This window comes from Lichenostomus cassidix, chromosome 6 (assembly GCF_008360975.1).
Source record: "Lichenostomus cassidix isolate B80296 chromosome 6, HeHo_3.0, whole genome shotgun sequence".
In the NCBI taxonomy this organism is placed as follows: domain Eukaryota; kingdom Metazoa; phylum Chordata; class Aves; order Passeriformes; family Meliphagidae; genus Lichenostomus; species Lichenostomus cassidix.
The window spans coordinates 23,467,983-23,491,333 of record NC_139487.1 but is presented as its reverse complement, the minus strand read 5'-3'; the positions used below and the strand labels follow the sequence as shown (position 1 = coordinate 23,491,333).

General features: G+C 40.2%; 1 protein-coding gene across 11 annotated transcripts in view; it reads right to left on the bottom strand.

Moving 5' to 3' along the window:
- Positions 1-23,351, bottom strand: part of ZMIZ1 (zinc finger MIZ-type containing 1) — a 350,182-nt gene that overhangs the window by 220,859 nt on the left and 105,972 nt on the right. For all 11 annotated transcript variants that reach the window (XM_085064018.1, XM_085064021.1, XM_085064020.1 and 8 more), the window contains one exon: positions 1,204-1,286. The gene's annotated coding sequence lies outside the window, so the exon portion shown is untranslated. The remainder of the gene's footprint in view (positions 1-1,203; positions 1,287-23,351) is intronic.

Here is a 23,351-nt window from a genome sequence, read left to right as displayed (position 1 = left end):
GGCAGGCACTCACCACTAACTTGCTTTGTAACCATGTCAGAAATGCTTCTAATTATCAGAGGTAAAAGAGGGATGGCATTTCTGCTGGAAGCAAGTTTTACACTTTAGTCTTTCCTCCTTCTTCTCTTTCAGCCTATAAATATTAGTCTTACACATTTTGCTCCCATCCAGCTCTTGAAAAGGTTGAGTTTTTCAAAGCTGAGAGCAGACAGAAATGTTCATCAAGAAATGCCTTGAGGTCAACTGTCTGTAACTCATCAAAGTGTACCACTGAAAATATGGATGAGGAGGATTATATGAGCATGGTAAAGCAGATTAGAAAAAAAACAACCTATGTTCTCATGATCAGTATTTTTTTTTTTTTTTAAACAGGTTCAGTTATGCACCCCCAGTGGTGACAGTCACAGGGCACTAACTGCCCCTGAATTTCAGGTGCATTCAAAACAACTAGAGACACACAAAAGTGTCTTTAGTGCTATTTCCCAGTGTATGGAAATGCCACTGGGATATGACAAAGAGCAAAAATGGAGGTGACCCGCATAGTGGCGTAAAGAGAGGCAGCTGGTCCACAAGAATATTATGATGTAGGCCAAATTCTTCAGAAGTACTGAACTACACTGAAAATAAGGCAGAGATGAGCTTACCTATAGCTTTATAAAATAGCTAAAAATACCTTAAAAATACCCAAAAGGAAAGAAAAAGCAGCAACAAGTCTGCAAAGATTATTTTTCTTAAGTGAGGGAGGAAGCGGAAATCAAGGAGTGCCCGCTCTGTGCTTTTTTTAAAATTCTGTACAGCAGCTGGACATAAGATATTGAACACATTATTGAAACTAGTGTGCATTTCTACTCAGGGATTTCTGCTTTGTTTATTATAAATGCACATTTATTGGCAGCAAGTAGAACATATTATTGCTCTGTTTTATAGCTCAAATGGCTCACGCAAAGAGTAATTTGTTTGTATTCTGTATCAGGATCAATACTGTACCAGGGGTAGCCTGAGGAATGTTTACGCTGAGGGCTTTGCTTGCAGTGTTTTGTTGTTGCAATCAATTGACCAAACAGCGCTGCTTCTTAAAACAACAAATAAACTATGATAGTGACCAGATCAGCCATTCAAGCATCAAACACGACACAGTGTCTGGAAAAAGAATGAACGCCCACAAGTGTTTTTACTGCTTGATGATACACACAGCTTTCCTACCTGAATATTTCCAACCGGCCTTTCTTCCTCTCAGTAGCTGGGGACTGTTTTCTCAACACCCTCACATAACAAGATCCATTTTCCTGCAATAAAAATACAGACACGTCATGCTTCCATTCTCCTGCATAACACAGCAGCATTTCAATCAGCTCAGTGAAAAGACCTGAAATGAATTAAGAGCATTTAGGAGTCCAATGACCGAGTCAGGAAGACCAGATCTGAGGCTGGGTTGGGGTTCCAGCCCAGCTCTTGTCACCCTCAAGCTTTTGAGACTCAGCAGTTTAAGTATTACAGGTTTTCATGCCTGCAACAATGAAATGAGCAAAAGATAATGAGAAGTCTGTTGAGGTTTATATCAAAATTTCCTGAGCCAAATGGCAATTTTTTTTCAGTTAAAGGTCATACTGAAGTCTCTTTTATTCTCTTTATAAAGGGTACTCACTGACTGTTGTGAGGTAAGTGCCATTAAAAAATATAAACCAACTCCAAACACTGCTTAAGAAAATACACCAAAATACCTCAAAACCACCATCCTGTCTGTAGCAAAACAAAATAAGTTTATGTATTACAGTGGCACAGCACTGCAACTTCTAGGAAATGTTTTTTAATTATAAAGAAAGACTGCAAAGGGAGACAGGGGATTGTTTACAGGCAGTCTGTATTTTGTTACACGCTGTTTCAGCAGGCAGACAAGGTGTCCTTACAGCATCATACTACTAGGCTTCAAAACTCAGCAAATATTGAGATAAGTAACACAGTGACTACATTTTGCCTCTTTTGACTAACTTCCAAATAACTTCTATGCATAAGAATTTTTTCATTAAACATGAAAAAGCACCTACAACGGGGTGGGGGGGGACAGGACCAGAAACAAAAAAAACCAACAAACCCACACAATTTCCAACCAGTTCAGGTTCCTCCCCAAGGACCACCTGACACTTTAACAACTCAAATGATGCAAAAGCCACAGGTGACTTAAAAAAATGCAGAAGAAAAGCCTCAAGTTATTACAAATAACTTGTTAATCACATTCAATGTTTGCTCTGCAGCCATATTTATCCTGTTCACTGATAATTCACAAAGAATAAAAAATGACTGAAAACCTTGTTAAAAACAGTCATCCCACCCAACCACATCCAGTGTCACCAGTGCATTCAGACAGGAATGCTGGCAGTTTTCCTGGCTCACAAAAAGTAATTTTAGAGAAGGTTACATATTGACAAGCACCCTGGGTGAATGATAGGCTTTTAAGGCCTCATTGAACTGTGAAGAATGTTTTCAGCCAGAACTTACTTATTCTCATCCAGAACTTTTCCCCAGTGCTTCTCTTCTGCTTATACAAGGCAGGAAAAACATGTTAATTGATTCAAATTTAGTATGTGTTATCATGACTTTCTCAGCTATCGTAGATCTTTCTTTAATGAAGTTGCAATTAGTTATTATTGTCTGTTTCTCCAAAGGAAAAACTTTTGTTCTGCCTGCCCCAAGATCTGGGTCCCACTCCAGGTGTAACTGGATCGGACTTTTTCAGATCATGCTACAGCCTTTACGTGGACACTTCAACTTCACCTCTCAGTCCTCTGTCCTGGACTCTTGCTTCCAACCCTGCATTTGTGCAGCTGCATGGTTAGCTGGAATAAGGGAACAAATTTTCCTTCAGCATGTTGTCTCATAAACAGCTGTGCCAACACAACACAGGGAGCAGGCACAGGACAGGAGTGAGCAGCCATGATGGCAGAGGATTGGAACAGAGGCTGTTTAAACCAGCTTAAACTGCACTGCTGCAGCACACAAACCCAAAGCTTTGCTCCCCTCCTCTGTGCTTCATTCTGCCCTTCTGTAAAACTGGCACCACAATTCCTACTTTGTTTTGTAAAGCACCTCTTAAAATAAAAGGGCTATCCATTAACACTTCTGTGAATTCACATTACAGACCACCCACCCCTTTCACAAAACAGGTTCAAGCTGATTCCAGGGCCACTGGCACTGTCCCCACCAGCATCTGCTCCCTGCTTTCCCCGTACAACCTGCTCAGGGGTTGTACAATGTCCCCCTCAGCCCACTCCAGTCTGTTCCATGCCCCCACACCAGCCCCAGCTCTGCCAGCACAGGGTCTTGCTGAGAACTGCAATCAGCTTCTAAAAATAAAATTAGCTTCTTAAAGCCTGATCCCTTCTCTCATCCTGTTTTTAGAAAGATCCCCAAAACAGTCTCACTGGCAAAGTTCAGGGGCAGCATGTCACACCTGAAAATGAGAACAGATGGTAGAGACGAGGTGTCACCTGGAAAGCCCTTAACACGTGGCTTGCCCCAGCCACCCTGTCCAGGCGTGACCGTACTGTGGCACAATAACTTGATGCTACACAATTCCCAGCCTTTTCCACATTCCCACCTGGCTCACGGCCCGTTGTGCAGCTGCACGAGCAGACTCAGGGAAGCACCAAGTCCTCCCTGCGAACACCTCCCGATGCCCGGCCAGGGAGCCGTGGGGTGGCAATGGGGCAAGGAGGACAACCAGCGGCGCTCCAGCCGGGAGGGCTTCCTGCTGCTCCAGATCCAGCAGAGGGAGCACAAAAACGCACTTCTTTTTTCTGGCCAAATTCTTCTCTGGCTACCAACCGCCCGGTACTCACAATGCCGGACACTCTGCCTCAGGCTACTCCTGCAGAAGTGTGGATGTGGAGCATTACACGTGCACAGCAGACAAAACTCGCTGCGAGTAGATCACACCGTAAAAAACAGCGCTGTGAAGGAGCCGAGCGGTGCAGGCCAGGGAGGCTGCAGGAGCCGGGGGAGGAAGGGGAGGCTACACAGCAGGGCTGCCACTCCAGCGATTTTATCGTGTCCCCTGCAGCACTAGGAATTTTTCCTAAAGCCAGCTCTCCAAAGTCTCATCATCACGTAAAAATTTCAGCTTTCAGCTCTTTGCTTGGCTTTTTTTTCCCCCTTTAACTGATATATTTATCTCTAGACTTCCAAAGTTCAAAAGCAAAGCTGTAAATGTAAACTCCAAAGATTAAAAACAAAACAGGAAAAGAAATACAAGAATCCCAAAACCTGTTGTCTGTACATCACAGACAAAACAATCTCAACTCAGGGAATTTCACATAATTTTACTTTATTTATTGCCAATTAACACGCTGTTAATTATTGTTTCAGATATTGAGGAGAATAAAAAGGAGACTAAGCAGTTCAGCAACCACTGAGGGAAACTCTCTACACCTTCCAAGGGTCAACTTCACTCAAGCACATTTTCACCCCCACCTTTCCAAGCCTAACCCCCCTGGTTTGAGCCATGCCTTACCCTCAGCCCAGCCCTTGCCTTGGTGAGGCTACAGGGCAGCACAGGAGGCTGTAGGGGTGTGTGCGATGCTGTCTGTGGTTTTGCCAAAATTAATGAAAAAGGTCTATATGTAAGGGAAACACCCAGAGCAAACTGTGCATTACAAGTCTTAAAATTAAAGCATATAAAAATACTGTAAAGGAGAACTGGAGGAAATGCAGTAGAGGAGTAACACAGAGTTCATCTTTAAACCTCCCAATCTCAGCTGTAGCACTGCAATGGACTTCGGTCACGCACAAAGAACTTTCCCTGCTTTCTTATCACATCCTGGTCCCACCTGGTGGCTGCCAGATTTTAGAGATAAGTTTATTATAGATCTCTCTGGACTATCACAGATCTTCCTGGAATCCTGCTTCTCATCCTCTGCCTTACCCTCTGAGGAAAGCAAGAGGGACCCCACGGTATCTCACTGTCAGCCTGTGCTGGACTTATATAACTGGAAATAAATCAATCTCTAAAGGTAGCCAAGAGTAAACCTTTCCGTTTCCATACACAAAATATCACTTGGACTCCACATACCCAAACAAAAATGAAGAGATAGCGAATAGAAATACCCAAACAGAAATTCTTGAAAAACAAAAATTAAACAAATATCTGCTGAGATAGACACTTAAAGTATGTTGTACAATCTTCACACAAAAATGCATAAGGCAGGTGCATTTAGGGTATTCTCATACTTTCACAAATTATTTCAAAGTTCCAGCATTATTCTCAGTTTGAACTGCAGAATATGTTCAAACTCAAAATTCCTGTAAAACCACAGCATGTCAGCAATCCCAACTCCTCATTTATCCACAGCTGTAACTGGGTCACAAGGGAAGAACACAAAGTGCTGCTCTTCCTAAATAAAGCTTACTGGTCAGCAAGAGTATGCTATGCGAAAACATTAGCAAACTTCTGAAGAGATTTTAACTATCATATGCAGTCCTTATTAGGTATCATAGCCTTCTACCAACTCAGGACTTTTTAGAAACTTAGGCTTTCTTGAAATTCTAAAGCAACTAAAAATCAACAGTGAGTGTGTATCTGATGAGCATCAGATGCTGTCCTCACTGACAAAGAAACAGCCTGCTAGCTTAATAAGAGAAAAGCAAAAAATGTTGTTTAAGTAAGCAATGCAAAATAGGTGAGGGTTTTGGAGAGGAAAAAAGAGAGAGAAACTAATGGCAATGCAGATTGGTGTGTTCCTTCCTGGGCAGAGATGGAATAAGGGAGGAAAGTAAAGCTGGGAAGATCTGTGTGGACGGAAGCCGGACTGCAGCTTCTGACAACTTTCAATTTTGCCTAGACCTAGACTTGCTCCTCATCCTTATTAAAACGAACCAAAACGCACACAAACACACTGCACCAAAATGCAGCAGCTGCATGGCTGTCAAGCACAGACATTTATCTGATGGAACAGACAGGATGCACACTCCTTCCAAGCACGAGCAGCAGAAAGCCACAGAAAGTGGCCAAGCTGCACTGAAACCTGCCATGTGCCACACCTGGCACCACCTAACACATCCTCCTCCCTGCCCCAGCAAGCCCTCCAGTCAGCCTCCTGCCTTTATCCCACTGGGGCTCCCTGCACCCTGCAGAGTCCCAGGAGAACCCTGGGCCAGCACTCCTGAGCTACCCCATTTCCTCCTGATATGGTTTGTTCCCAAAATAGAAGCAGGTTCTCACAGAGGCTGCTGCAAGGAACAGCACAGCCACTCAGACACTTGGTCAAACCGGTGGCTCCTGTATCACATCATTACTACAACCAGTCCTCCTGGGAGATTTCTCAAGCTCACCCTGTTAGGCAGAATGCTACAAGGGTATAACAAAGTAATAAAGAATCACAGTAATAAATATGTAAATATTTTGCTTGTGTTTTTTCCCATCTTCTTTCTCACCAGAGTGTAGAAGCAAAAGTTTTGTTTATTTAGTCACCATTTTCTCAATCAGTTTCCCCAAGTTATAAAACAAACAACTACCTTTAGGTTTTTCTCTGCATAAACAGAAATGAAAGCCATCTCAAACTTGTATTTCAAAAAAGTAAAACATAACTCAAGTACACCTTCTCTCAGCTGTAGAAAGCCATGAATTTGCAATTTCCTTATTTTGAGATGGAGGGAAAGGTCCAGGTTGTTGTCATACCCTACATATTTAAGGCTTAACAGCAGCAGTTTGCAGTATCACAATCTCCAGCTTAGAACAACAACAAAATTCTTTGCTTCTCCCAAGCGTTCCACAAAAATCTAATTTCTGAAAGAACCACTTTTCCAATCCTGTTCTCTTTTTCAGGCTGCATCTAAGATGTGTACAGTGCACCTAAAACACAGGCATGAGTAGGCCAAGATTGCTGTAGTCCATGTTTCTGCTCTCTTGTCACAGCCCTGGAAACTCTAAAGTCCCTGGGGCGGTGCTGCACCCCACTTCCCTCCCAGCCCCACACCCCAGACTTAAGGGGCTGCACATGACTCCACAGGATAGATCAGGGGTTTAAGCAGGAACAGGGAAATGGGACTAGGAGGACAGGCATTTTCAGCACACCTTTGTGAAACCATAATCTGATGGAGGTGGCTTTGGCCTGAGCCGAAATAAGAAAGATTTGGTGAGGGTGCCCTGGGCAAGGCAATCCAGGCAGTTCCTCCTCCAGTGCCTGCTCCAGCCCAACACTGCCCAGCCAGCTACAATCAGAGTCAGCCTGGGGCTGATGGACCCAAAACAACTGAGGTTGGCAATTCAGTGTCATTTCACATGGCAGCCACAACTCCTCCCCAGGCCGCAGCAGGCAGCAGCACATTAGACTGCATCTGTTTGTAGCAGAGGACTGAGTTGCCAACTCACAGGCATATGATAACAAGCACTATTAATCTTGGCTTAGACTGAACCATTGTTCTGGAGATTGGACATCTCTTGTAAAATCCCATTATTAGAGACCATTTGCCATCTATTTCCATAGAAACTTTCTTAGTTTGTTTTGTTCTATTTTAGAAAAAAATTTTCCCCTTCCCTTTTCCTTAAGTCCTTTTGTACTTACAGAGCCTTAAACAATAATCCACTCAAGCACAACCATAGAAGTGGCTTGAAGGAACAAAGGCTGCTTCTGGCACAGCCAGTACATCTGACTCTCCCTGCATACAGCTGCCTGTATAGCCTCTGCAGATTTGCAGAACAGCGGCAGCTACTGATTTCCCTCTGCTCCTCCTGTGTGTTGGATACAAAGTAAACTGTAAGCATGAAGAGTCTACTCAAATTTTACTTGTAGCATCAGCTAAGGTGGCAGGTGAGTCACAAGCAAGTTCTGCAGCCTCTCGTTGCTAAAAGAATAGGGGGAAGATTGAGCTGAAAAGGAAATACTAGGCATGAGTAAGACAAATTAAAAAAATAAAAAACTAACTCCAGGGAGACAAAGCAGTGGAAGCAAAGTGTCTCAGGCTCTGCTAAAGAAGATTATTGCCACATCTAGCAGTTAGCACCCACCCAAGTAGAGTGCCATCAACGTAATTCTCAAACGAGACTAGCAGAAGAGCAAGACAGGATTAGACATGCTTGTTTTTAACCATTCTTTGCTGTCTCTAGTGGAATACTATCAGCACAGCATTGGCATCAAAATTACTACCCTTCAAAATGTGCGGAGCACATTTTTTAATTTTACATGTAGCAGTTATGTCAGCTGGGGTTATTTATTTTTTAATATAAAGTGGTAAAACATATTTAATCTGTTTTGAGAAAAGAACAAATTGATTTAGTGAGCAGTTCAAGGCTCTCCCTGGAGACATTCAACCACACTCAGCAATCTGGATATAAGCTGAGACTTTGCTAAAGTCATTTTAATTGTAGGTCATAAGAAATGTCAAGATATAAACCACCAAGGAATACTAAAAATTAAGCCATCATCTCTGAGAGTAACAAATGTCTTCTATTTGGCCGTAGAATAATTTTTAAAATGTTACAGTATTACTACTTCAGGACAGTAGCAGAGCAAAGGGCTTAGAAGTACATGCAACATGTGTGCATTATTTTTGCTGGGGGGCAGAACCCCAAACATACTTAAAGAAAAAAAATACTGGAGTGAAGGAAACACACCACCACCAATAAAAATGTGGTGTTTTATCTTTTTCACTTTGTTTCACTACACTAATCATCTCCTGTGAATAAACAAGTTTTGCTTTGTTTTGGTCTGAAAATGTTCCCCCCTAATGCATTATGGAACAGGGTTGTGTATACAGGAATATGTATGTGCAAATACAGAGCACCAAAGTGAGGAAACCTAGTTTTTAAGAAAACTTTAAAAAAAAACGTACAAACAGAAACCCACAAAGCCTTAGATCACTTCTAGTGCTTTGTGCCTAGGTTTTACAAGGAAAAACTCTTCATTTTTCCTTAGCTAAAAAGTACTTAATAAACAGGTGTTTTCCTGTAGAAGGTACAACCCAACTTCAGTATATTTGAGCTGGATGCCCCATTCGCTAAAACCCTTTTATAGAACTTAGCTGAAATCCCCAAAATTTTCCTTTGCCCACTTACTTCAAGTAACAGTGATAAAAGAGGGCTCTGACCTTACCAGATCAAAGTCAAAACCCCTCCAGTTTAACCTTCTTGAAACAGAAGTTAAAAATTAAGTGCATTTTCAAAACCAAAGAACAATATCTGAGAGTTCTTACTTAAGTACCTAAAGAAAACATATATAAACCATTTCTTTCTCCCACATTTTCCAATCTGAAATAAAATTAAAAGGTCAGCAATGTAAAATAAGGAGCAGATTTTTTACCATCTCTGCCCAATAACCTCTTAAACTTGATCAACATACAAATTTCCTTTCTGCCCTTACCTTCCACTCATGAGAGTGGAGATGAGAAGGCTATTTCCCTGCTTTTAGTTAAATCAGAATGGAATTCACCAGAGAACAGCAATTTGAACAGAAAGCAGTTCAAGTGATGTGAACACCCATATTAAGGGAAACAAGCTCATGTATGTGGAAGGGGAAAAAAAGTAATTTAACATCCTATATTGCTGCCAGTCAACTCAATTACAAACATCTATTTTGTTGGGTTTAGCCACTGTCCCTAGCAGTTGTGCCAAGACCTATGGGTGAAATTCTATTTCTCTAAATGTGAAGGTAGGCATTTCAGGGAAGTTTAAATCTCTCTTCTGCCAAGTCCATTTTCTTGAGTGCCTTCACATCAGCTCACTGAATACTGCTATACCCTGACAACCCTCTCCTGTAATACTAAACACCACGTATATCCACCCCCATGTCTGCACATGGTGCAGCAGGGGGGCTATTGCCTGCTTTGCCTGCCTGAATGCTGCTGTCATGGCAGGGAAGTGAAGGGCAGCAAAGCTGCAGCACTATGACCCAAATAAGATGCAGGCAAACACAATTTTAGACATCCAAGCCTTTAATGCAAATTAATGTCATCGCAATAAAAGCTTCGAAAGGAGTAATTGCACAGATGTCTCAGAGGAAGAGTCGTATCTTGGGATTTAATAGTTAGAAGCAGTTTCCCCCCCATCTTCTCTTCAGGTCATTTGGTTGCAACAGATAGCGCTCCTTGCTGTCTATCACACAAGCTATTACACAAGTACACTCAAACTGGTAGCCCTGGATCCTGGTTTTCTGCTTCCCTGGAGGGCTGCAGGGGCCTTTCCTGATGCCAAGCCCTGCCAGGCTGCCCATGCTAAAGCTCGAGGTCATCGGCAGCATCGGAGAGGCAGCGTTACACAATTCATGCTCTGCATGGACATCTGAGCTGGAAAGACAGTAATTTCAAAGCAAGATGAAGTTTGCCTCAAGATCTTCCAAGTTTTACTGCAGGCTGTTCTTAAAATCTTCTACTGATAGCATTTATAAAACTAGAATTAATTTTCTGTGACACTGAAAGAGGGAGGGAGAGACCCTAAACAAAACCTCAGTCCTGCCTCACTGACTTCACTCCTTATATCTGCACAAATATCCACTCATTTCTCCGCTGTCCTTGAAAGCCCTTTCTCTCCAACACACCAAAAGCTTTTAACCCATATTGAAACCACTGTAATCCAGTCCCAGCTCCAAAAAAGCATTGCTGTGGCAAAGCCACTACTCTGTAAGAAGGGAGCTCTGGAAAATCTTGCCCAGACACTTGGATATGTGGCTGTCAGTCTGCTGTGTCCTTGTGCCAGAAATGAGGCTTGCTGCAGCAGAGCTGGCCAGGGGCTCATCTCATACCTCTGCTTTTCCTGTGCACGGGGTGGTACGGTCAAGGAAAGTGCATTTTGTACAAGAAAGGGGACTGAGTTTCACCAACTGAGGCACAGGCAAACAGTGCCTTCTGGCAGCTCCTCTCTCAGGGTGGGATGGACATCCGATGAAGGGTGAATTAGAGGGAGAACAGCTGTTTGTTCAGTGAATGAGTCACAGGACTCAGCTATTAATTCTTTCTCTCTAGAGAATATGCCCCCATGCCAGCCCACCCACCATCGTATAAAACAAACAAACATATAATGGAGGTCAGGGAGGGAGAGCTCAGTAAGAGGAAAGGAAAAAAAAAAAAAAGAGGAAAAAATAGCCAAGCATTTAATATTTACATAAGAATGAAATGTTTCATTAATTACATACAGAATCAATTTGCAGCTATTTTTCTTAAATTCCTCAGTCAAACCAACAGATTTGAAGCACTTTGAACTGTGCTGTGCCAGTAATTGTGGATGAATATTTTAGATCAGTCTTGAATCACTGCAGTGCACACACCAAATGAACTAATAAGCTACTCCTGTCTGGACTACTAATGTATTTCCTTTCTTTGCTAGACAGATGGAGTACAGTTTAAAATCAGTTGAATTGGCTACTGGTAATCTTCAGAAAGGCTTAGAAAAATCTTTAGTTCTACTGTTTTATTAAAAATACCACTCGATAGCCTGCATGCATTAGAAAGGAGCTGGGAATATGCAGAAAAACCCAAACAAGTTTAAAAGATATGAAGGAAGAGTCAGGCATTTCCTGTGACTATAGCAAGCTTCAGAGAGTGACAATGAACAGTGCATTGTGAAATGTTTTTAAAGGACTTCTGAAAAGTTGGACACCCTTGCCATCTCTATGATATTTATCACAATACAACCCCTTATGGGCAGTCATTTTAAATCACATATAGCAGCATATCAGTTCTATAATCTGACAGATGTGTTCTAGTTTACAGAAGCATCTGTTGAGTCATCAGGACATCAGAATAGTTAATTGCACTTTGGGGATGCTTTCAGAGATTAAAAGTTGCCTTACTTCAAGCAAATTTTAAGTGTCCTTATAGATTAAACTCCTTTTTCATGTACAAAATTAACATATGTACCCACACTCCAGAGAAATTAATGTATGAAATGTAAAGAATAACTTCCCTCAGGGATCATCTGTTTTCTGCCGCCTCCTGTGCATTGCCTCACACTGTGCTCAGCAATATAGAACAGAAAACAAAAATACAACTTGAATCATACATGATTTTGAAATATAAACTAAGATGTGGCCTGCACTGTCTGGGCAAAGACTACAGAAGAAGCTGCTTTGAGTCAAGAACTTTTTAAAAATGTCTAACAGCTAAAAACTGTGAGATGATGCCTGTTTCGATTTTTTTTTTTTTTTCCCAAAATGTTTATATTTCAGAAGGTTTTATTATTGCTTGTTCTAAAAGTAACTGTATTTTTCACCACCACAAAAGTAAGAGACATGCCAGGAGAACCACCCACAAAACTAAACAGGGGCTGAGGGACATTGAGCCATGCTCCAGCTTAAGCTGTACCAAGTGCTTCCTATACACAGCTAAGGATTGGAAGCAAGCAAACTCCACTCATACACATAATTAAATATTTTAATTAAAAAGAGATCTTTCCCATGCTTCCAACCTGAGTTCCCTTGCAACCTTCTGGCCTCCACAGAAGAAAGACGATTAAGCAAATGTATTCCTTAGAAAGAAAGATCTATCATATAAACTTTGATTTAAAACAATTTAGCAGTGGATTTTTCGTGTGGTTGGTGTTTTACCAAAAAAATCCCAACAAAATCACATGTATTAGTCAAAAAAGGTATATTTGGCTGTTTCTCAGAAGTGATTGAATGCATCCGTTCTGTTGCTCCCAAACCACAGGGATCCCACGATTAATTCAATGAACTATTTGATTTTACTCAAGAAGTGATCATAAAGCTGAAGTGCAAGTGCATAACCAAGAGCATTGTACAAGAACACAGACACCAACACTGCATCTGGGCTTTGCTTCCTATAAATCCTGAAGTGACAGCACACCTCAAACTAACTGGACTGTTATTCTTTAGTGCAGAGGAAATTAAACTTGAAGTGAGAGTGTAAAAGTTGAGACAAGCACTGCAATCATGACCGTGCTTTAAAAAGGTCCCATACTTCTGAAGTTACTGCATATTCCCTTGCTGCTAAACCAAACTGAGACTGCTGTCTCAGTTGCATTAAATTATTAGCAAATTAGCCCTGAGTAAGGACAACAGTATGTTGATGCTGGCAAGCTGTGAAAAGAACACTTCAGCAAAGAAGATCAATAGCATTTTTTGTCTGGCCTACAATAAGAAATCTGCTGGCCCAGGTTATGAGTTTAAGCCATTTTTCATTTGGCAGACAAGACAGTGCTAGTGACAGATCAATACAGTAACTTTATGATAGGCTGCTGCTCCTGCAGATGGCAGGACCATAAACAGGCATCATTTTTAAAGCCTGAAGCAATCCATTACTTGGACAGAAACCACCTGACCTTTTATAATATTTACACTTTTCTACCAAAAAAGGAAAATCAGAGAACAAAACAAGGGAAAATCAGAGAACAAAACAAGGGAAAATCAGCACAATTAGCTGTCCTGCAAGACAGAAGAGAATATTACTTGTTTGAAAGTCAGTATTTAAAGTAGCAAGCTTAATGCTATTTGGGAGATCACATTAAAGCCACAAGGTTGGCACCAGGGAACTACTCATCCCTTCAAAGAGAAAATTATATTGGGGATCACATCTTACATGATGCAATTTTCTTATCTCTAGGTAATGTGAAATAACAAAAAAGCCTATTTATTAATCTTCAGGGAAAAAAACCCCAAAAAACAATGAACCACTTTAATGTGTCATTAAAACATTAAATCAGTCCCTTTTAATTCCTGCAATTACTATGCATTTGAGACAATGCTGTTACAATGGGCAGTTATTTTTCCCATATTGCAATATACACACTGTAGCATTTGCACATGCAGTTTCTAATTCTGCACTAGTATTGGGATTGTTGGGACTGCCTGTAGCGTTCCACTAAGGCAAAGCAAAACAAGAGGAAGGTTTTAAACTTCTTGTGTTTTTTCCGGCAAGACCTCTAGTTGAAGAGAATGTAAAGGACAGTACCTTAATAAATTATTCAGGCCACATCTTCAGATGAGGCCACAGGTGGAGCATCTGGCCCTACACTTATAGTCTTCCCTTTACTATAAACATGAAATAACCGCAGAACATGGTGAATCAATCATACAACCAGCTTGCCTCTGCCTCCCTGTCTGAGGCTGGTTTGTGTCAATTACTATAGAAATATCTGCTTAAGCAGGAAACTAATTTTACAAAAGCACATTGGGTTCATGGGCTTTCATCAATACTTTTTGGTTACTGCAAGTAAGTAATTAACATTAATGTCAACATAAAGGATAGAAGGAGGAGGAAAGTATTAACGAGCATATTATAAAAACTGAGCTGGCTGCTTCTTCCCCATACAGTACTGCCATGCAACCAGCTCCCAGTCCATGCCTGAAAAATGAGTTATTATTAATTTGGTCGCTAATTTTACTTTGCATGATGTAAGCAAACAGCACTACATTTTCTCCTTAATGAATGCCAATTATACACAACATTAGTTTAAAATACAACAGAATAGCACACAAACCAGAAGTCTTTTGACTGGGCTCCACTCATACTAAGAATAACTTGGCACACACATATATGATGTTAAATCTGCCAGTGATTTGCTTTGCTCCAAAACTCCCCCCGCTCTGCATCTTCTACAAGATCCCAAATACATGAAGCTGTGTTAAAGCAGGAAACCTATGTATTGAACCTATTTTTAAAACAAATTGAATTTCTCTGAACTCAAATGCAAGGGCTGGTTTCAGCAGTTTCACATTGATAATCTCATGCGTTTTCAGCAGGCACAAGGGCTCTTTATTCCCAACCCTGCACAGACACTGCCCGCCACATCTGCCAGCCCACAGCCCTTGGGCTCAACCCAGAGACTCTGTCAGCCTTCTGCAAAATGACTGGCGCAAACACACAAAGCAGCAGCCTGCAATTCTGATTCGCAGGACACAAAATATCCTGAGAGATAACACTCCCGTGACCAGGCTAAAAAGACACCAAACAAATTCAATGGCTTGGGTTTTGTCATTTTGTTTTCTGGTTTTGTTTATAAGGAGGGGTTTGATTTTTTTTTAAGTGTACTAGGTTTTTGTTTGCAACACCCCCCACTCCACAACATTCATAAATAAAACAAAAATTGCAGCACTCAGAAATAATTACTGATGCCTTTTTCACAGTGCCTCATTAGCATTGTTTCAATTTTAAGATAATCCAAAGCACTTCATTCATGCTGTGGTATATGGATGCAGGCAGTGACCTCAGGCTGGCTGTTCCAGAACGCCGGTTCAGCCTCAGCACACCTGGGATGCACATCCCATTTCAGCTGACTGCCACCTCTGGGAAGGAGGGAGAGTGACCGGGTTTGGCAGAGTTAAGCTCCATGGACACTTGCTAAAAGCAGTGTTAGGAGGAGAGATCACGTAACTTGGCATCGGGCTACTCAGGGAGAGTGTTCCACGGGAGGCAAGGGCTGTGCCTGGAGTGAAGAGGAGAGAGCCCCCTGCCATCAAGCAGGACAAGGCCATGCTCCTCCTGCACCCTGAGTGGTTATTACTTGCTTTTTACTCCAATGACTCCTACTCCTTCTCTGAGCATACGCCTGTATTTCCACTTATGCTTTCTTTCTTGTTTTCCTTACTTCCTATTGGGTCTGAGATCCAATACTCTAATTGCTTTTCACCAAGGTTCTCACAACAATATTGCCCTTCTGTTATTTTCCCTTTGTCATTGTCAAGATGCAAACTACACCCTTATAACCCAGATCACTCTCTGCAGATTCCTGTTCTGTGCCTTCTTCAATCAAATTCCCTGGACTTTTTGTACTGAGTTTTAGTCAATAAGGACATTAACTCCCTTTATTTCTATTTTACTGTTAAAATGACATGGTTCTTGTCTGAAGACAAGACCATGTAAACAGCTTTACAGACTTTAACATAAGCATCAATGAAACCCATCATTTCTTGCTGAAGAATTTTTCCATCAATAAAACCCTCCACAATTTCTTTCTGAATAAAGAGTACAAAAGTGACAAATCTACAAGTACCAATGACCATGTAGCAACTCTGTTACTGCTCATGAGGTTAATTAAGTTGAAGGGAAAGAAAACCAGACTTCCAACATCATACCAAACTTCCTTGTCATTATAGTTCCAGACTCCACATTAGCTACAAAAACCATAAACAACACTTCATTATCTGTTTTTCTTTCCTAGAAAAACCTTGCTTGAAAAGTTATGTCTTAACACTTGTTTCACATCCATCCAAGAAAAAAAAAAAAGAACACCAAGAAAAAAACCCACCAAACCAAACCACCCCAAACAACCCTTTGTGTTTTGGAGATTGGACTCATGTGAGAGATATTCAATATTTCAGTATTTGCTACTGTCATAGAAGCACAAACTATTACTTGGATAGTAAAGCATTTGTGAAAGACATCATCTCTTTGTTATATATAGTGCCACAATCACATTTACCTTCATGATGGTGACCACAAGGCAAGATCACAATGCATATAATAACAACACAAATAAGGAAACTCAAACTAGTGTATTCACAGTGCACATTGTCTGTACCACCATCCACCAGAGCCAATCCTTTCAGGCGTAATAAAGTGAAGGTATTATAATTAGAGAGTTCATAATGCCATTTAATCAAGTGTGGAGCTGGAGCACAGTGGGTTGTATACCAAAGACAAAACCACATGAAGCAGTACAATGCTGAATGCAAGAAAGGGCACACATACTTCAGGGAAAATAACAAGTTACTACAAAGCCATGTTTGTTTTCAAGTACTCAATCAAGAGTTTGCATACTAGGTAATTTTGCATCATAAAAATACGTTATTTCATAAACCGAAAATGAAGTAAGACCACAAAAATGTCTTTTGATTCTTACAGACAGAAAACCCCAGTTTCAAGTTCCTAATTTGTGAATTAATTCTTTGTAGTTTTACTGGAAGAATTAATTGCACTTCAACAATATAATTATTTTTCTACTACATTTTATTATTTACAAAGTGCTTTATAATAACTAACCAGTTTCTGTGACACCTGTAGCAGTCTCCAAATAGTGAGGTTGATACAGTAGTATCCTGAGCTATCAGCAGCAGAACAGCAAGAGCCAAGTGAAAGCAGGTGTAAACAGAAGACTTTTCCATAATCAGCCCATTTTTCCAGGGATCACATGCTTATCAAAATCAAGGTAATGATACAAATGCTCCTTCCCATGTCTAAAAACTGGACTGGGAATTACCCTGATCCTCTCCCATGAAACAAAAAAATGTATGCTTAAAAAAAAAAAATTAGTCAGAAATCAGGAAACCTCCCTTGCAAATGGGAGGGATCAGACACTGACTTGCATGTTTTAGATTAGCCTCCTGACAGACCTGAAAGATCTGGTACATCTACCTGCCCAGAACTCGTGTTGCTGGAAGGCAAGAGTGAACACAGCACGCAAGGAAGGACCCTACTGACAATGGGTGCAGCTTCTACTCCTTTCCGATACACCAGAAATGTCTGGCACTATTCTTTATAGAAACAAAGATTACTCCTAAGTATGTCCTAAGCAGCCCATATTTTAATCATACCATACCATTTTTAGGAAAACATCAAAAATAGTTTCCATTTTATGTATGAAGAAACTTGCTTGACAAACACATTCAGGAGCACCACCACTGAATGCTCCAAAAAACCACATGGGATTTGGAGCACAAAGTGTTATAGACCTTATCTTGATCTTGGTTTGGGACCATCAGAGCCCAAATATAATTTTTCATTATAACATAAATAACAATAAATATACCTAAGGTATGTATCCAATATACCAGATAAGTGTAAAAACACATAAGCAACTTCTGAAAAATTATAGCAGAAAAATGTGGCAGCACAGTTTCCAAAATTGCTCTTGGGCAAGCATGAGTCTTCAGACTGAAACGTTATTTAAAGATTTATTACATATATAACAGCACATTCTCAAATGACTACAGATCAAGAAATGAAAAGGTCTGAGCTAAAACAGGGTCTGATTTAACAGCCATTAACGTAGCAAAAAAGATTCTCATTGGCTCTAGCCAGCATTGGGTCATACCCTACTCACACCACTATGCAACTTTCCTGTGCCTTTCAGCTTATTTGTATGACAGTTCCACAGCCAGCTGATCCCAAAATAGCAAGATACGACCTTTCGTCTGCCTGGGTATTCTGCACAGACAACAGCACGACACTCCTCATGGCTAAGAAAGGACTTTGCAAACTAAGAGCCAATTTTGCTACACACTGTAGAGTCTCACACAACCTTTGCCATCTCTAGGGAAGCACTGGATTAGAAGCCATTTATCTTACCATATTTTCAAAGTTTTACAGACTGTTTTTTTCCTTTCCTGCCCATCATGCTCAAGTCCTTTTGGATGTTCAAAGCAAGAAAGCCACAGAGATCACATGCTTTTATCGCTTATTCCCAAACAGTTCATTAATTTAAGAACTTGCATTGATTTTATTGGGTCATTTACACATTTAAAAATTTAGGCACTTAAGTTCCATAGGAATGAGTATTCCAAAACAACTCCTATTGCCATGAAAGAGAAATGAGATGTTTGCTCATCTGCACTCTAAAAAGTACTCCCTTAAATACAGAAAATACTTAAAACCCAAAATTGAAATACAATTTAAAGTACACCCAAAAAAAGGGCAAGACAAATAGTTTAGCCCTCACTTAACAGACATACACCATAATTCACAGCTTTGAAATGGATGAAATAAAAGTCTGCTCTTTATTAGTGGAGTTAAATGCTAATCTCCAATATGCTATTCTTCTGTAACTATTAGGTATATTCCAAGTTTAGTCTGGGGAGGGAGATTGGGACACATGATGTTAAGCACAAAACTTGAGGAACATGAATCAAATCAAAATGTTGCAGAACACTTTGGCCACAAGCTGTAGCTCCCATCAAACAGGACACAGTTGAGATAAAAATCATGCTGTTCTAATATCCTTAGGGATTTATCCTGCCAGCACTGATAGTTTTTCTTATGAGAGATACTGGCAAAACAGAGCAACAGTAAGGACAAAAACATACCTGAGATCCTTTATTGAAGCAGGTAATTCTAAGGAACACTTCATCTCTGCTGCTTTTGACTGAACCTGTGCCATGATACTAACCTGTTTAGATTTGCATCCATTTCACTCTGCTTATATGTGCAGTGTTGATTCCACAAATATCCCACAGGGCCATTTACACCAAAGAGTATGGTGGCTGTACTGATTACATACTTCAAATGCCATGCATGTCTGTCTTTCAGAAAGTCTGCAGCACCTTATTTAAAAGTCAAGCTTTTTAAGAGATGCAAACTGGCAAACTCAAAAATCGTCACCCAAATCCAAAATTGAAGGTTCCTATTTTCCTGTATGTTCAATAGAAAAATTTCATTTTATTATTTTCTCTTACTCTATTAATTGCTATCTAAAATATTAGCCCTTAATTTGCACCATAGTTTCTTGTTAATGCGTCAAAATGAAAACCAAATTTCATTCTTTGAAATGGATTAAAACTATTCAGCATCAACTTCAAGTGAGTGAGTGTTCTGCACCTAAATGCATTGCATCACACCTCTTAATTTTTTTTATTTCAGTCATTCTAATTTTACCTCAGGCAAGACGCTAAAATAATCACTTTATTGTTACAATTACTGACAACAACCCTCAGAAGGTGATAGCATTTTGATCCCATTTGATTACATTAGTCTTAATAGATCCTAATGAAAAACAAGTAAATTCTTTTTCTTATCACTCCTTAATTTCAGCAGTCACTATAACTTAAACGCTCAAAGGGCTTTAAAGCACACACAGACACAAATGAGAGAACTTGTACTGCCTTTCAAATACACTGTTTATTTTGTTCGCTGAACCAGTTTAGGGAAACTCTAAAAACAGATTCCCAAGTGTCCCAGGACAGAGTTGTCACAGTGCCAACTGGGGTTAACCCTGTACAACACTGACAACACAGCAGCAGCCCACGGGATAAAAGACCCAGGAAGGTGTCCACCCAGGAGCTCACATTCTAAGCAAAATCAAATAAAAAGGCTGTACCTAGAAGAGCATAAAAGAAAATGAATATGACTATTATTACTGACTGATTCTTGCTGACACTGCAAAATTATTGAGTTGTTAGGTGGAATCTGAGCCGAGCAAGAAGGGACAGGAAAATCTTATAAGTAAGCAAGTCTCATGTGCAGAAGGTGATGCCAGCAAAGGTGTGAAGACTGTCATGGGAGAAGCAGGTGGCCAGAGCGTCAAGACTCACACTACTGAAAGAACAGCCTTCTGGCAAAGACAGTCACCTACAGGTGCTCATATCCACAGTGCCCAAAATTGCTCTGGCAAGCCAAACACAAATGCACAGCTCCAGTGGGTAGCTGCCATCTGTATTTCCCTACCTGATGGCACCTTTAGAAAACAGAGGTCCTGATGTGAGAAATCAGAGTAGCCCACAAATGAGCCAACTGTGCTGAAATCTAGCTTGACTGCAGAGGTCAGGACAGCTCATCAGCCAGCTGCTCTGCTATGTAAGTGTAACAAGACACTCGCAGCTTGCTGCCCCTCCAGTGTAATTGCACATCTTGTTCTTTGTAATCATCCTTACCACTTATCCACTGCTGTAGAGACGTAACTAATATGCACAGATCCCACCGAGAGGCAGGCAGAAAGTATTGCCATCCCCATTTTGCAAATGGAGAGAAATATATATTACCTCCAGGAATCACTTAATGAGTGGAATAACCTGATGCACTTCCACAGGCCTGGGAGGATTCAGCCTCATGCTCACCAGAGGCCAACCTGGCCAGCAGAGATCAAGTCATTTGTCAAAAGCCATAGGGTGTTATCGGGAGATACAGGATGAAAACTTACAGCACTGAAGCAAGTTTTGTTGGCAGGCCACTGAACAAACCACACCCAGTAAATACCTGCCACAGGTTGGTTTGGGATTTTTTTCCTGTGGGCTGGGGGGCTTGAGGTTTTTTTGTCATCATTTTCGGGTTTGTTTGTTATTAAACCAACCCATAAGGTATTCTAATTAAAAATAAACTAAAAGTTTTGCTACAGTTTATCAAGAAGAGGGACAGAAAATCACCATATTTTTTTATTAATCCTGAAACTAAGTACAATTATTGTTTGTTTTCTGCAGCATCCAGAAAATATAATGGTATCTACTGCCAGAAGAGAGAAAGTGACCTATAAATGGAATGTGGGGAAAAAGAGAGGGCAGCAACACACAAACAATGTGATGTATATACAGGAAACAATAAAATGAGGAAGTAGCATGATATATTTTTCTGTCTGTTGTTACTAGGCCACAAATGCCCTGGTACATGGGTAAAGATTCAATAGCTATTTTTTATTATTTTTAAGGTCTCAAAGTTAAAATCAAGTAAATGTAAATAGCTATTTATGTGATTAAAGCCAAACTTGATCAATAATAATCAACCAACCACCCAAATTTCCGTAACAATCATGAAATAACATTATTTGTTCCTTAAACTCTTCTGAAATACTTGATTTACATTTTCCATCTCTGATGGATTTAGCATTGCTAGGAACTTTGAGAATGGAAAATGATCCTATCAGCTTGGTTTAAACAATCATCTGACTCCACAGAGCAAGGTTTTTGATACAATTATCAACACAAGGCCAAGAGCGAGGTTGGGGAATTGACGCCAGCATTATTTTCAGATCCACTGCTATTGCTCAGTCCCTTTTCAATGTACATTGTCCATCAAAACAGGAGTTACACAACTTAAAATGCTGCACTGGAGTTGCTTCTCATTAGCAGGAAACATTCACAAAGCCATTTTAAGACACAGATTGATGTTTTAGCCAGGTCCACAGACAAACATCAACACAGCTGCTAACTCGATAAACTTTCCCCCCACACTGTCTTTATGATGTTGAGAATTTTCCCATCCTTCGCTAACATTCATTTTTTTAACTCTCTGCTTGAACAAAAACCAGCAATGTTATTTTTCATCATCCTTGAAGGAATCGTCTCCAACCATTTTAGACTTGGGTGGGAGGTGAAAGGAGAGGACTTACCTCAACAACTAAGCTGAGCAGCCAGCTGTTCCAACCAGGCCTTCCTCTGGTGAGGCACGAGCTAGAACAGCACATTTCCCTCCTCAGCAATGAACAAACAGTTCAATACCTGCTCACTTCATGCATTTGTACAAAAAAAAAAAAAAAAAAGCATGACGCTTGCCTGTCGGTTGCTTATTTTCAGGACCTCTGCTGAAGGACACTTGGGTTTCATGGAAGGCACTGAGACTTAATTTCTGTTTGAGGATGCCAACAGGATTCATTATGATAAAGTAAGATTGCTCTACCTATATTAAAAAAAAATACATTTTTTCCTTGGCTTTGGAAGTGGATACAGGATTGAACATAGCTTACACAACTGAACTCAGAAGACAGGAAGGTGAATTATGTGACACTATGTATCTGAAATCCAACATTAACATCAAAAATAACTTTCAGATAATCAATCCAGCTTGTTTACTGAACTACCTGGCTAACTGCCAAAAGACAGCAATTTCAAGGGGTTTTTATAGATTCACTCAGAAAAACAAAAATCCATTTCCTAGAATAGGACTCACAGTTCACCAACTCCTTAAGACAAAAGAAATGGATTATAATTGTACCTTTTTTCAATCTTCGGTCACACAGCTTCACAGTCAAAACACACATCTCGGGATAAAGCAACTTGCCTGTTTACATTACCTTTCATGTTTCCACATGCACAATTTGCCTACCAGTTTTTAGGGATTATGTAAATAGTTATTAACGTCATGTGGTTTTAACTACTAGGAGAAAATCCCAGATAAAATTGCTCACCAAATGACCTTTATAGCTTTCCTTTAGCACGCAAAATTAAGCAAGAAAGTCGTGTAATAATCATATGTGCTTTTTAAGTAACATTATTTCAGAGGGAATTTCTTCTTTTTAAAGAAATAAAGCTGCAATTGCACAAACCACTAAGACACTTAACCGACAGATTAGAAGACACACTCAAAAAAATCCAGTATCTAAGTGCATACACATAAAATACTTGCACACATTTTAGGGCCCCCAGAAATTATAACAGCAATCTTCTAAACTGATCTCTCCACTCCCACTAATAATCATGCAGTACTGCAGGATCTCTGAGCCATAGTGCACTTGGATCATTCTAGCACATAAACATATTTTAAAAGCTTGTTACAGATACATGTATACTACAGGCAATTAGAAGTTTACTAAGATGAAGTCAGAAAATATAATGCTTTTGGTTTTTTACAACATGGAAGTTTTTGCTTTTTCTAGCAAAAAGAATTCTGATTTTTCATTGGAACACTGTAAATGAAATTTTTCAGTTGGTTTGCTTTTGTTTTTTTTCCCAGCAAGTGGAACTATTTTTGGCCAAAAACTGAGGAGGAAAGAG